Source organism: Herpailurus yagouaroundi, unplaced genomic scaffold, assembly GCF_014898765.1.
Source record: "Herpailurus yagouaroundi ecotype Mexico unplaced genomic scaffold, PumYag 192, whole genome shotgun sequence".
Lineage (NCBI taxonomy): Eukaryota > Metazoa > Chordata > Mammalia > Carnivora > Felidae > Herpailurus > Herpailurus yagouaroundi.
The window spans coordinates 23,522,907-23,537,103 of NW_024412423.1; the positions used below are offsets into that span (position 1 = coordinate 23,522,907).

Sequence of the window (14,197 nt, forward strand, 5' to 3'; positions counted from 1 at the left end):
CTCTCACCATGTCTGTGCTCAATGCCACAGCACTTAACATACATGCGCCTTCTGCAGACCTCCCCTCGATGGTCTAACGTAGCAAACGGTCCTAGTTGAAGCATCAACTCTAGAGTCAGACTGCCGGGGTTCAAACCCTGGCTCTGCAACGGACTAGCTGTGTTATTTTAGGTAAGTTAACTGATCTTCTGTGACTCAGTGTTCTCATCTGTAAAACAGGGATAACATGAGTACCTCTACTACATACAGATGTGGTAAAGATTAAGTATCAAGGGCTTAGGACAGAGCTTGGGATATGGCTAGCACATGGGAAGCTATTATTGTTTTGTAAATTCCTTGAAATTGGAACCACCATCTTGTTCACCACTGTCCTCCATTTCTGACGCAGGATGCCTGACGTGGAGTTAAGTGCTCAGAATCCTCTAGTGACTTGAATAGAATTGTGAGCCATTGACGACCATCCTTTCCCGGGCCCAGAATTGGAGATCAGAGAGTAATGTCTTGGTAGTGAGGTAAGCTACCCAGAGAGGCTTAACTCCAACGCCAGGAGAGGCCTGTCCCACCACCCCCTCCCCAAAATGTCTGGAAGTCAAACAACTAACCAATCCTGGTGCTCCCCGGAAGAGTTTGCTGACTTAAGTCTTCTGGGACATAGGCCTCATTACATCACAGGCACAGGCAACCTATTCCAAAAGGAGTATGGATTCTTAGCAATGGCAGACCTTTCTATTTCTGCCTCGCCAGCACACACACACACACACACACACACACACACACACACACACCTCCTTCCATCTCACTGTCAAGATTCCTAGATCAGGAAATTCTCCAGCAGCCTTGAGACCCATTACACTGACCCTAGAGATCAGCCTTTGAATTTCCCAAGTTTGCTTAGGTCCAGGGTGTCCCTTGGAGCAATATAGAAGTGTTTGCTCTGGCTAAGGGAATGTAGTGCCACACTTTCCTTTGTTTGGCTCCTGGGGTTGCTAGCTGAGCCATCACACCCTTTTTGGCACACAGACTGAGAACTATCCACCTTCAGCCCTTCTGCCCAGTGGGGTTTGGAAGCACCAGCCCAGCCAGGAATGGCGCAGAGCCACTCACACAGGTAGAACCCACAACGGCTTAATCAAACTCACACTCCTGCAGGCATCTGCGTCCAGCCCCCACAGAGTGAAAAGAGAACATAAATTACGAGAAAGGCACAGTCACTTCGCAGAAATTACCCCAAGCCAGCATGGAATTTGTACATGGACAGAAATGATGAGATTCAGTATGAATTTTTAAGGGCCTCATCTTATTACATGCTGAACTGGTGTGGGCCGAATCCAAATGAGCAGTGAGGAAGCATCACCAAGGATGGTCTATACCCTCCTAGTTGCCATTTCTTATTTAGTTAGGTTTTAGAACTACTACCTTTGTGATTCTCGTTTATCTTATTTTATTTTATTTAAAAAATTTTTTTAATATTTATTTTTGAGGGAGACAGAGCGTGAGCAGGGGAGGGGCAGAGAAAGAGAGAGACACAGAATCCGAAGCAGGCTCCGGGCTCTGAGCTGCCAGCACAGAGCCCGATGTGGGGCTTGAACCCACGAACTGTGAGATCATGACCTGAGCTGAAGTCGGATGCCCAACCGACTGAGCCACCCAGACACCCTGTGATTTTCATTTTAATGCTTTTATTTCCCATAACATGAGGGAGCTTGAAAACACAACATAAACAGAAGCTTTAAAAAATGAAATAAAATTAAATGGCACCCCTTTGAATTATTATTGCAATTTTGCCTTTGAGAAAAATGAGCCGGGAAAGTTACACAAAATGTCAAAGGTCATGTAGCATTATGGCTACAGAGACTTAGACCCCTGGATTCCGGATTTCTAGAAACACTGCCTCACCCAGTCCTCATTCTGTGAGTTGGGTGCTGTTATTCCACCATTAGACGGCTAAGGAAGCACTCTCCTGAAGTGGATGAGACTGAATACAGTTTACCTAAGAGAGCAGATATTTGACGAAAAAGTACAGTTGAATTGTGCATACCTGGGTGACTAAGCAAATTTCAATAGTTTAATAAGAGCATTCAAAAAGCTTAGCAGTATTGGCAAAGGGTGTTTCAAATGCCATGCCCGGACTGACCGTCTTCCTCTGTAATCTCTCCAAGGAGAGTGGCTTGTTGACATTTGAAGGGTCATTGTCCCAAAAGGCGGCTTGCCCGGACCCATGACACTGCCAGAAATCACAAGACCACGCTGAAAATACACAAAGACATTCCCTGTGGCCCCAGGCATCTCTGGCTTGAATAAAAGATAGCATTTTAGCAATAGGACCCTGCAATTTCAAAGGATAAACTGGCATCATCCCTTTGAGAATATCACCTTGAGTCCATCTTAGGAAAGAAAGAATAGAAAGTAGCATTTTGTCAAACCTCCTCCTGCCTCCACCCTCTGCAGCTCTCCCAGGGAGGTGGGCAGGTGGGTCGCAAATGGGTCAAGGCCCTGCCTTGATAAACAAGGAGAAGCAAATATAGTTTACCCTTGAACAACACGGGGTTGAACTGTGCGGGTCCATTTGTCTGCAGATTTTTTATAGGCAGTATCTTAGGTGTGTTTTATGATTTTCTTACTAGCATTTTCTTTTCTCTAGCTGACTTTATCGCAAGAATATAGTCTATAATACATATAACATAGGAAATATGTGTTGACCGATTGTTGACGTTATCTGTAAGGCTTCAGGTCAACGGTAGGTTATCAGTAGTTAGTCTGAGGGGGGAGTCAGAAGTTACACGGAGACTTTTGACTGCATGGGGGTCGGCGCCCCTAACCTCCCACCTTGTTCAAGGGTCAGCTGTCATTTGCCAGAGGCCTCTTTTCCCAGGCTCTAGCCTAAAGTTTCTTATGTTTCCTCTCTGCGCCAGGAAAACCTTGCCAGGTGAGCCCTGTGTGCTAGGCCTCTGCCATCTTTGCTCCCTCCCAGCCAACCTTTAGTTCCTGGAAACACTCGGCCTGGCTTCTGAATCCACAGAGCCTTGAGGTGGCTTCCTGGTGTGTGTGTGAGTGACTTCGTGTGTAACTGTCAGTACCTGGGGCTGGCTAATGTGTTCTACCTGCCAGGTAATATATTCCTCCTTTCACGGGCTTCTTGAGACAGTTTTTTTTTTTTTTTTTTAAATTGTCCTTTGAAACTAAGTACAGTTATTACTTTAATTGGTTAAGAGAGAAGTTATATAACACAAGAAAATTATTGGGGCTTTTTTGACATTACACGTTAGTTTTCCCCTCTGTAGATCAAATGATTGCATTTTTAAAACCATTCCTTCTGAATCAGTCATTTCCCAATTTTTATTCCTTGTTGTGATTGAGTCCCCCCTGGGTTCTCCCCAAGAAAGTCTCAATCAAACTAAAACGCTTCCCAACAAGACCGTAAAACATATATAATCTGATACATGCTTCCATTTCCCCAATTTTAAAAATCTCTCTTTTTTGAAACCTCTTTCTTGATATTTACCACTAATGTCTAATTTGTTTATCATTATTATTTTGGGGGTCATGAAATCCATATTTTTTTTATTTACTTAGTTATTTTTAATTAAGGTATCATTGGCACGCAACATTACATTAGTTTCAGGTGTCCAACATAATGATTCAATATTTGTGTGTATTGTGAAAGGAGTAAGTCTAGTTAACATCTGTCTAGTAAGTCTTGTTAATATCCATCACTATACATGATTACCAACTTTGTGTGTGTGATGAGAACTTGTAAGATGTACTCTTTTAGCAACTTGCTAATGTGCAGTACATTATTATTAACTATGGTAATCATGCTGTACATCATATCCCCATGACATATTTATTTATAACTGGAAGTTCGTAACTTTGCACCACCTTCACTTAGGCCCACCTCCACCGTTCACCTCTGGCAACCACCCATCTGTTCTCTGTATATATGACCTTGTTTTTTGGTGTTTTGTTATTTAAATTCTACGTAGACATGAAAGCGTATGACAGTTGACTATCTCTGACTTATTTCACTTAGCATAATATACTCTAGGTCCGTCCATGTTGCTGAAAATGGGAAGATTTCATTCCTTTTTATGGCTGAGTGACATTCCTCTGTGTGCGTGTATCTGTGTGTGTGGACACCACATCTTCTTTATCCACTGGTGAACACCCAAGTTGTTTCCATAATTTGGCTATTGTAAATAATGCCACAATGAACACAGGGTCACGTATATCTTTTCAAACTACCATTTTTGTTTTCTTCAGATAATTGCCCAGAGGTGGCATTGTTGGATCATATGGTAGTTCCATTTTTAATGAGAAATGTCTATACTGTTTTCCATACTGGCTACACCAATTTACATTCCCACCTGCAGTGTACGAGGAGAAATTCCATTTCTCCACGTTCTCACCAACACTTGCTATTTCTTACCTTTTTGACAGTAGCCAATCTGGTAGGTGTGAGGTGATATTTCTTTGTGGTTTTGACTTGCATTTCCCTGATGGCTTGTGATGTTCAGCATCTTTTCATGTGTGTGTCGGCCGTGTGGACGTCTTCTTTGGAAAAACGTCTATTCAGATCCTCTGCCCATTGTTTCATTGGAATGTTGTTTTGCTTTTGAGTTGTATGGATTTACTTATTTATTTTGGGAATTAACCCCTTATGAAATATATGATTTGCAGATATTTTCACCCATTTTGTAGGTTGCCTTTTCATTTCATTTTGTTGATGGTTCTCTTTGCTGTGCAGAACCTTTTTCGTTTGATGTAGTTTTTTTTGTTTGTTTGTTTTCTTTTTTCTTTTTTTAGTTTTCATTTGTTGCCTTTGCTTTGGGTGCAAATTCCAAAATATATATATCACTAAGACTGCTGTCAAGGAGCTTAACGCCTATGTTTTCTTCTAGGAGTCTTATGGTTTTAGGTGTTCCGTTCAAGCCTTTAATTCATTTTGAGTTAATTCTTCCATGTGGTGTTAAGAGAGTGGTTCTATTTTATTTTTGTGCATGTAGCTGTCTAGTTTTCCCAACACCATTTGTTGAAGAGACTTTTTCCCATTGGATATTTTTGGTTCCTTTGCCATAAATTGACCATACATGTGTGGGCCTATTTCTTGGCTTTCTATCCTATTCCATTGATCTACGCGTCTGTGTATTTTTGTTAGTACCATACTGTCTTCATGACTACTGCTTTGTAATAGAGTTTGAAATCAGGGAGCATAGTACCTCCAGCTTTGTTCCTCTTTCTCAGTATTGTTTTGGCAATTCAGAGTCTTTTGTGGTTCCATACAAATTTTATGATTCTCATTTTCTCTTTTTATTAAAAAATGCCATTGGAAATTTGATAGAAATGGCCCTGAATCTGTGAATTGCTTTGGGTAGTATGGACATTTTGGCAACATCCTTCCATCCAATCCATGAACATTAATTTTATCTTTACGTTTTATCTTTCCCCTTATTTGGGTCTTCTTCAGTTTCTTTCATCAGTGTCTTACAGTTTTCAGTGTATAGCTCTTTCATCTACATGGTTAAATGTATTCCTATATAGTTTATTCTTTTTGATGCGATTTTAAATGGGATTGTTTTCTTGATTCCTCTTTCTGATAGGTCATTTTTCATATATAGAAACACAACAGATTTCTGTACATTGATTTTTGATGCTGCAACTTTACTGAATTCATTTATTAGTTGTAAAGCTTTTTGTTAGTGTGTTTAGGGTTTTCTGTAGATGGTGTCATGTCACCTTGAATGACTGTTTTACTTCTTTCCATTTTTGATGTCTTTTGATTTTTTTTTTTTTTTTTTTTTTGCTAATGCTGTGGCTAGAATTTCTGATACTATATTGAATAAAAGTGGTGAGAGTTGGCAGCTTTGTCTTGTTCCTGATCTTAGAGGAAAAACTTTTAGTTTGTCAGTATTCAGTATGATGTTAGCCATGGGTTTGTCATATATGGCTTTTATTGTGTTGAATTGTGTTTCTTCCATACCACTTTATTGAGAGCTTTTATCACAAATGGATGCTGAATTTTGTCAAATGCTTTTTACGCATCTATTGAGATGATCACATGGTTTTTATGCTTCATTTTGCTAATGTGGTGCATATTGAATACCTCTTATGTGTTAGGTATTCAACAGCCACCAGACAGTAATGGCTCCCGCCTTTAAAGTCTTCCATTTGGGTATGTAAGTTTATGAGCTCTGAATCTTTTCCTTCTTCCTGCCTGGAGATATCTCCGTTTCAGTGTTTGTAGAGCATGCCAGCCTCTCCTGCACGTAGCGGGCAGAGCAGGGTCTGAGCCATATTCCTAGTCTGACCTGTGTAGAGGATACCGTAAACATGGATGGCAGTGGTGGGAGAACAGCACAACCCTCTGTCTTTTGCTTCACTATTCAGAGGCTCTATTGTGTAGGACAGTCCCTCTCAGGGCCACACCACAGCCCTTCACCCTTCCAGGCACCTGCTGTCCTGTTGACCTGCTTGGTCATGATCTAGTGCACCGGATGCCAGATGCATCACTTCACATCGAGTACAAATCACATGGCATTATGTAAGACAGACACCAGCACTGCTCATGGGTTGTTCCTTCCTCTTGGCAGAAGGAAATGACAAGTGCATGCTGTTGAGCAGCTGCTGTGTCTCAGGCAATTACTTTTCTAAGCCCTCAACCTACCTGCAAGGGAAGTGTTACTGATAAAGGAATGGAAACCCTCTGAAGTCGAGCTGACTTGCTCACGACCATACGGGAGTTAAACTCAGGTCTTGCTAGATCCATAGCAGGTGCTTATCCCACTACACCACACTCTATGGAGTAAAATTAAGGGCTCTGCTCTGAAAAACCAGGGGGCAATTTGCTGAGGTGGATAAACCTAGATTCTTTGCCGTCTTACCGATAGCTGTGGCACTTGCCCTGTGGGATGGCAGTCTTTTCCTCGCACAACCTAAAGAAAACAAATATCTGTCGGTGGAAGAGAGCTGACAGGAAGGAGCTCGGGAGAGCTTTACCAGGGTGACGTGAAATCCCAGTAAGCCAGAAAACTATGGCAGATGCTTTACTCATGAACAACTTTAGAGTCCAGCTGGGGCCAGCATGCTGCGTGCTGTACCAATGAGATTCCTGAAAGATGGGCTGAGGTCGGGGTAAAATTGGGACTCATTCCCAGAGAATGTCGCGAGCTGTTGGGGTGCCATCGAGGCCCCATTGAGTTATCGCAGATTTCCATCATGGCAGCCAATGGGTGGCAGGCACCAGCTCTGGGCAAGTCTCTGGGCTGGGGCTAAGTTTCCAGCCATGAACCCTGCATGGTGGGGTGAAGTGGCAGTCAGATGGAGGAGCCTCCGGCAGCAGAAGAAGTGGGTAACTCCCACTCAGACCTCCGTCGGTGTGAACAGCAGCCCCTCACCCCCAGCACTTACCACTGCATAAGACAGGGCACGCATACCACAGTGAGTGACGTTCATTCAGGGGACACCTACAGGCCAATGAGAAGACAAGGCTAGTAAGACACAGCCCTTAATCTCAAGTGCCTGGCTTTTGAGCATCATTCCACACGTTTTACAGAAGAAGGAAAACACTCCCAGAAGGCTTGTTAACTTGCTTGGGGTCACGGGGTCGGCGTGTAGTAGATGCAGTATTAGAATGCTGGAGTACCTGACCACGGAGACTGGATCTTTCCACGATACCACAGATGCTGAAGTAACTCTAAAATGGTCCACTAAATTAATTTCAAAATATCCACCCCGGTCTAGAAGCACTCCCTGGAGTCTGAAGAGATGCTCTGATACATGGCCAGTGGCTTATTCATGAGATCAGGCGGGTCAGTCAGCCGAGAGGCCTAGAAAGAGCCAAGCTGTTGCAGAAACTCTTCCTGAGAGCCAGTTCTCACTGCAGAGGGAGGGGCCCTGGGTCTTGGCCTAATAGCCCACAGTTAGATCCTCTCCATGGCAGATACAGAGATCCCTTAAAGGAAGGGATCCAGCTGAAATGCTGGCAGCAAATGCCTCCTGTTATCAGCTCCTTCAGAATCTGCCTCAACTGCAGAGTGCTGTCTCACCCGGGGGTATGCCCTTCCTAAACGGCCTATATTCAGTGGCGCAAGGCCTGGCCATCTGGGCCCAACTTGGAGTGGGTGATAATTGCTCCCCAACTCCCCACCAGGTTGGCCAGGCTTGGTGGGGCGTACATCATAATGGACTTCTCCTGCTGTTCACTGTTGCTTCCTTCCTTTCCTTGCACAGGTGTTGACCCCAATAAACCTCTTGTCCTCCAGTCTGTTTTGGCATCTGCTCTCAGAGACACCAACCTGCAACAGTACCGAATCCCTTCAGGCATATGCATGTGTGAGCATTGGGCTGGGGGAGAGAGATACAGAGGAACAGCATAGCCCTTGCTGTGAAGATGCTCATTGTTGGGCATAAGGGGAGAAGTGTGGGTGGCTCAGCTCAAACTCCCATCTGCAGAAGATGAGCTCAGAGTCTAGTCCTCCTCCTTCTGCCCAAGAGCCCACGCAGTGGGGCTGTCCTTGGCCTTCAGGCTGCTGACGGCAAATCACGTAGGACCAGGACCATACGAGGAGACCTTCTGGACCTGGACACTGGCTTTTCCCCAGCTGATCTGCCAGTTACTTTGCTTATAGCCTTCGCTTCATATCCACTGACACCATCCTGGTCCAAGCCACTGGCCTCTTTACTGGGCTTTTCCACCACCTCTTTCTCTGGCCCCCTGCTTCTGGTCATTCTCCACACCACATTCACAGTAAACTCAAAATAGAAGGCAGATCACTTCTTCCACTGCTTAAACCTTTCCAATGGCTTCTTACTGCTTTTAGAAGAAAATCCACATCATCTAACATGGTCTAGAATGTTCTCCATGGTCTGGCGCTATCTATATTTTGCATATATTTTTTTCAGCAAATATTTTTTGAATGTCTGCCACATGCCAAGCAATGTGTTCTGTGCTGGAGATACAACAGTGAACAAGACAAAGCTCTTTTTTTCCAATGAGTGGGGAGACATAGACAACAAGCAAGAAAATAAATAACAAATGTATTAGACCAAAAATGTCATGGAGGGAACAAAAACAAGCTCCTGGGGTGGATGTTGGGGGCAGCTGGGAAAAGGAGGAGATGGAGTGTCCATAATAAATTGATGTTTCAGCAGAGGCATTAGAGAGCTTTAAGAGAGGGAGCCATGTCAGTATCTGGTGTGGGGAGCGGGGGCAGGAAGTGCTCCAGCAGAGAAAGGAGCAAGTAAGTGCAAAGGCCCTGAGGTGGGAGTGTGCTCAGCCTGTTTCAGGAAAGCAGGGTGCCCACAGGAGCAGAGTGGATGGGAAGGAATGGAGGTAAGAGTTCAGGAGCATGACGGTTCTCATGGGTAATTACAGCACTGTGTAGTGCATAAGTGTTACATTACACTACAGTCTGAATCTCCCAGAGCTGGCAGCTCTGAGAGGGTTTGTGCAGAACGGTGCCAACGCTGACTTGATTTCCAGGGGTGAGGGGTGGGAGGGGAAGCTGGAGACCTGGTAGGCATCGTCCTACAGGGCTGGAATAGGATGGCCGTGGTGGAGGTGGGCAGAGGTGGCCAGCGTCTAGAACCTTGGAGCTGCCTGGTAGCTGGCTCTAGCGTTTGAGAGAGGGTTAGGGATCGCCCCAAGGTTTGGGACCTGGGCTACGTAAGAGTGGGTTTCTTCCTTACCAAAAGGGGAAGACCATGCCACGGGCAGTTTAGTAGGAAATTAGGAACTCCTGTAAGACATGTCAGGTTCACCGTTGCATATCTTACCACTACACCCGAATCACTGTGCTCTCACACCAGGTGTCCATCAGTTTCTAGAAAATCAAGCCTACTTTACCAGAGGGCCTTGCACTTGCGGAGCCCCTGGGCCAGCTTCTCCCAGAGTGTGCCTAGAAGGGGACAGCAGCCAGCTGACAGACACACAGGACTTTGAGCCTCAGGCACTTTCTTCCTTCAAGGCCTCAACAGGACCGTCACTTCCTGTCCATGTGCTGAAAGAAGTTTCCATCCCCTTCTAGTCACATAAGCTCTGCTTTCTTCGGGGACCGTGTTACACTCTCTGTAACCTATTTGTTTGTTTGCTGTGTACTCGCTTATTTGCTCGGCTGTTAGCCCCACAAGGGTCAAGACCATGGCTCTCCTGCTCCTTAGCACTTAGCTCAGTGCCTGGCCCATGGTGGTTAGTCAATAAACATTTGTTAATTTAATAAGGAGAAGGAACGATCATCCTATAGTGCAGGGGCTTTACAGCCTGGGAGAGGAGATGGCACGAAATATTGGTCACATGTGAGAAAGAGCGAGGGCAGACAGGGCCAAAGGAACACTGCCTGGCAAGGGGGCAGGGACAGGGTGTAGCCGGGGAGGCCTTACAAGGCCGGCTCCCCAGAGCACAGGAGCTGGAGCAGGCGCGCAGCGAGCCCCGGCCTTGCTGCAGGCAGAGGGGGGTTGGGAACGGCCAGGCGGGGGGCAGTTCCACCAGGCTCCCGGGAGGCAGGCCAGGCAGGTGGACCGCCTTCTCCCCTCCACGCGGCCAGCAGAGGGAGGGTGCGCAGTGCCCCAGCGGGCCAGGGAGCACCAGGAATGGAACGACCTGCACTGGCTGCCAGAAAGCCTTTCCAAAAGCTCCTAGCCCCAGGTGGCAGAGGGAGGCACAGCAGCCATAAATCAGAATTCACTGCAGCTGTCACGCAGAGGGTAGTTCCCGAGCACATCCTTTCAGACACTGCAGGCAAGAAACCCCGCTGAGCTGAGCCACCAGGGCCAAGCCTGTCCACTGTGTGTTCTAACTCCAACGCCTGTCTGACGGCCGCAACCGTCATCGAAGCTTCTCTGCTGAAAAGTTCTGACCTTGAAAATCCTTGCCTTAAACACAGTCGGAACTTAGCGCTCCAGCCAAGGTCAAGGCCTACAGTGAACGCAGCTACTGGAGAGTACCGAAACCCTCGCTGTGCTTCAACCCCCACCTGCCCTGTGTATCCCGGTTGCCCACCACCCCCCACCCCCCACCCCCCCACCACCGCGGTGAAAGGTTTCTCTGAAGTGGGTTCCCATCACCAGCGGAAGGACTCCGATTGTGTGAGCTCAGAGCAGGGCGCAGGCGCCTGTGGTAGGACAGGCCGGCTCTACTGGCTGGCAACGCCCTCAGGGATAAAGGCATTTTGGCATATTTCCTGGGAAATACTGGCACTTGGTGGTGTTGGCTTGGTTGAGCCCATGGATCCCTCTGCTTTGGGGTATTTTTCTTGGCTCCCTGAAGCCTTAGACAGTGTGGTCTCTCCACTCAATGACTCTGGCTGGGCTGTGGGCCAGGGTTAGGCCGGCTGCCCTGAAGGACAGGACCCCACTGTATCAGCACTATGTCTGGAACCAAGGGGGCATGCTCATTTGGAAGAAATGTCCGCCCCCCTCCCCTGACTTGTGGGCTCCCCAGTCAGTCCCAGGACTTCAGGGGTGATGATGGTGGGAAAATCGGAAGTCTTGGCTGTGGGTCATTTCCTCTCCTCCTGTTTACCCCTCCTCCAAATCTCGTGGGAGAGCCTCCTCCGGGGCCATCCTCCCTGGCTGTGCTGTCAGGGGCCCACTGCTACCTGTACTCCCCCCCCCACTCCCCCAACCCCTGGGTTACCTCCCAGAGGCCGGGCCAAGCTCACAGCTCGGTCCTCCACTGCCCCCCAGTGGTTGTATTAGTTCACTGCACCCTGACTGCGGAGCAAGCTCTTTATTTCCCTTAATTCCCTCACACATGGTAGAAATTGCATTCCTACCATATTCCTAACCCTCTCCCTGGGGCTGTAAAGGACGTAGCACCTGCCCTAAAAAGAGTATAATCTCCCCCAAGAGGTGAAGGCATACCCACAAGGGAACAGTGAAACCAAATAGAGTAGCATTCGCTTTCAGTGAAAGTGATATTGTGATTTATAATAAGAAATATATATTAGGTCCTTGTCCACTGTTCCTGCCACAGAGCTCCTAAAAGCCTTGGCATTTGCTAAGTAATGAGAGTGATGATGGTGTCTTTCCTTAGGTTAATGAGGTGACTTTTGGCCTGCACCTGAGATTAAGGATCTCCAGCCTTGCCCTTTCCCCAGAAGTCTGCGGGTGGGACTGAGAGTTCCAAACCTCCAATCACAGGTTGCTTCTCCTGGCAACCAGGTGGAAGCCATCTCCATTGGTCATTGATGTAATCAATCGGGCCTATGGAATGAAACCGCCATAAAAACTGGGAGGTAGTTGGTGGGGAAAAGACAGGGTTTGGAGAGCTTCAGGGTGGGGAACGGGTGGAGATTCTGGAAGGGTGGCGTGCTCCCAGAGAGCGTGGAAGCTCCACCCTTCCCCACTCCGCCCCCCCACCCACACACCTTGCCCTGTGCTTGTCCTCTACCTGACTGTTCCTGAGTTACACCCTTTTAACATAAACCAGGGATCTAGCAAATTAATTCAACTCAAGGAGGAGGTCATTGGAACGTGTTATTTGTAGCCAGGCATTCTGAGCCACAGGTAAGGACCCGGGCCTGAGCCTGGCATCTGAGGTGGGAGAGCGGTGGTCTGATAGGACTGGGCTTTTCTCCTGTGGGATCTCATGCTCTCTCAGGGTGGATAGTGTCATAATTTTGTTGAATTGTAAACTACCCAGCTGCTGTCTGAGAATTGCTTGATGTTATGGAGGAACCCTGCTCCCCACTCCCCCCCCCCCCCCAGACCACATGCTGGAATTAGAAATCCTTTTAGTCACTGTCACAAGTGCAATTTGTTAGAACAGCCCTGGGTCACAGAAACGTGGTTTGGGAAGAGACAGGATGACAGGCTGGGGGATGAAGAACATTGGATTCCTGGATGGTCGTGGGATCACCTATAGTCTGGAGCATGAACTCCTGGACTCAGTTACTAAAAGTAAACGTTACCAGTGGAATTGAGAGAGGGAACCTGCTCCAGGGGAGGGGAGCCACTGGAAACGGAAGGAAATGCCAGACAAGAAGCTAAACATAACGATGATCCTTTGTTTGCTGTTACTCATAGTAGCTAAAACAAAAGCAAACAGAAGTGCTGAGTTGGGCCTTGAGGCCGAAACCAAGCCCAGATTGGGGCCCGGGTGAGTTTGGAAAGAAAAGAAAGCAGTCACTGTAGGAGGAGGGCAGAACCCAGAAACTAATGAAACCAGGGCTACGGTGTGAAGGAACTGTGTCATTTTGTGGGTCGGGGCCATTAGCTTCCTGAGGAACATCTGGTAAAACGGGTTGTGAGCGGAAGAGCTGTGTGAGAGGTTTAGACGGCTGCTTTGTGCGGGAGCATGTTGCGGCCAATAGAGGACCCCCAGCTCACAAGGAAACCATCGTGGATAGCTACATGCGATCCAGACATACAGGAGGCTGTTCTCTAGGGGACAGCGTGGGGTCTGTTTACTCCGCGAAGGGGGACTGTCCGTCTCCCCCTGTGAACGCCCCAGGTGCAGCAGCTGATACAGGCTTCACATGTGAGCCAGGGGGGGAGAGGCTTTAAGAATACTATGATGGTCACCTGCTAAATATGCCCGTGACTCAGCTCATGGGACATGCTGTGGCTAAGGGGGCCCCTTTCGCCGGGGAACCCCCATATAGCCTTTTGTTGGCAAGCCTAGGGACCATTCAGAAAAACTGACTGCCGCCAGTGGAGGGAAGGCCAGGCAGAGGAAAGGAGTCTTTGTCCTTTCAACCCCAGGAATCTCATCAAAACAGATGCGAGATGAGCCCGGCAGTTGAGCATTGGGTAGAGTTGACTCCACAGGCTCAGGAGTGATAAGCATGAAAGGAGCCCTCAGAGATGCAGCCTTTCCGGTCCCTTACGATAGCTCATCTGTGGAGAAAGGGAGGCAACGACACGTGTGTGTCTCCTCTGTGCTGGGGTCTTTGGGCCCCCTGGCTGTAAGTCCCGCGGTGACTTTGTGTGGGAGGCACGTAAAATTGTCCGCGCTTCACATATGGGAAAACTGAGGCTGGAAGAGGTCCCATTTGAGGTCACACAGTTGCTAAGTGGCCAAGCCAAACTTCAGGCCCCTCTGAGATTCCACAACCAGCTGCTCCTGATAACACCCACGTCTGACTCTGCGCGTGTGCTCTTAATTTGCACAGTGCTCTCACATGATTAAAAAAAAAAAATTTTTTTTTATGTTGATTCTTGGGTGAGAGACACAGTGCATGGCGGGGCGGGGGGGGGGGGG

General features: G+C 47.4%; 1 long non-coding RNA gene across 1 annotated transcript in view; it reads left to right on the forward strand.

Moving 5' to 3' along the window:
* The first annotated feature begins 401 nt into the window (after positions 1 to 401).
* The window catches only part of LOC121010886 (uncharacterized), a 29,035-nt gene continuing 15,239 nt past the window's right edge, over positions 402 to 14,197 (forward strand). Inside the window, exon 1 of the long non-coding RNA XR_005781405.1 lies at positions 402 to 512. This is a non-coding gene — a long non-coding RNA (uncharacterized LOC121010886). The remainder of the gene's footprint in view (positions 513 to 14,197) is intronic.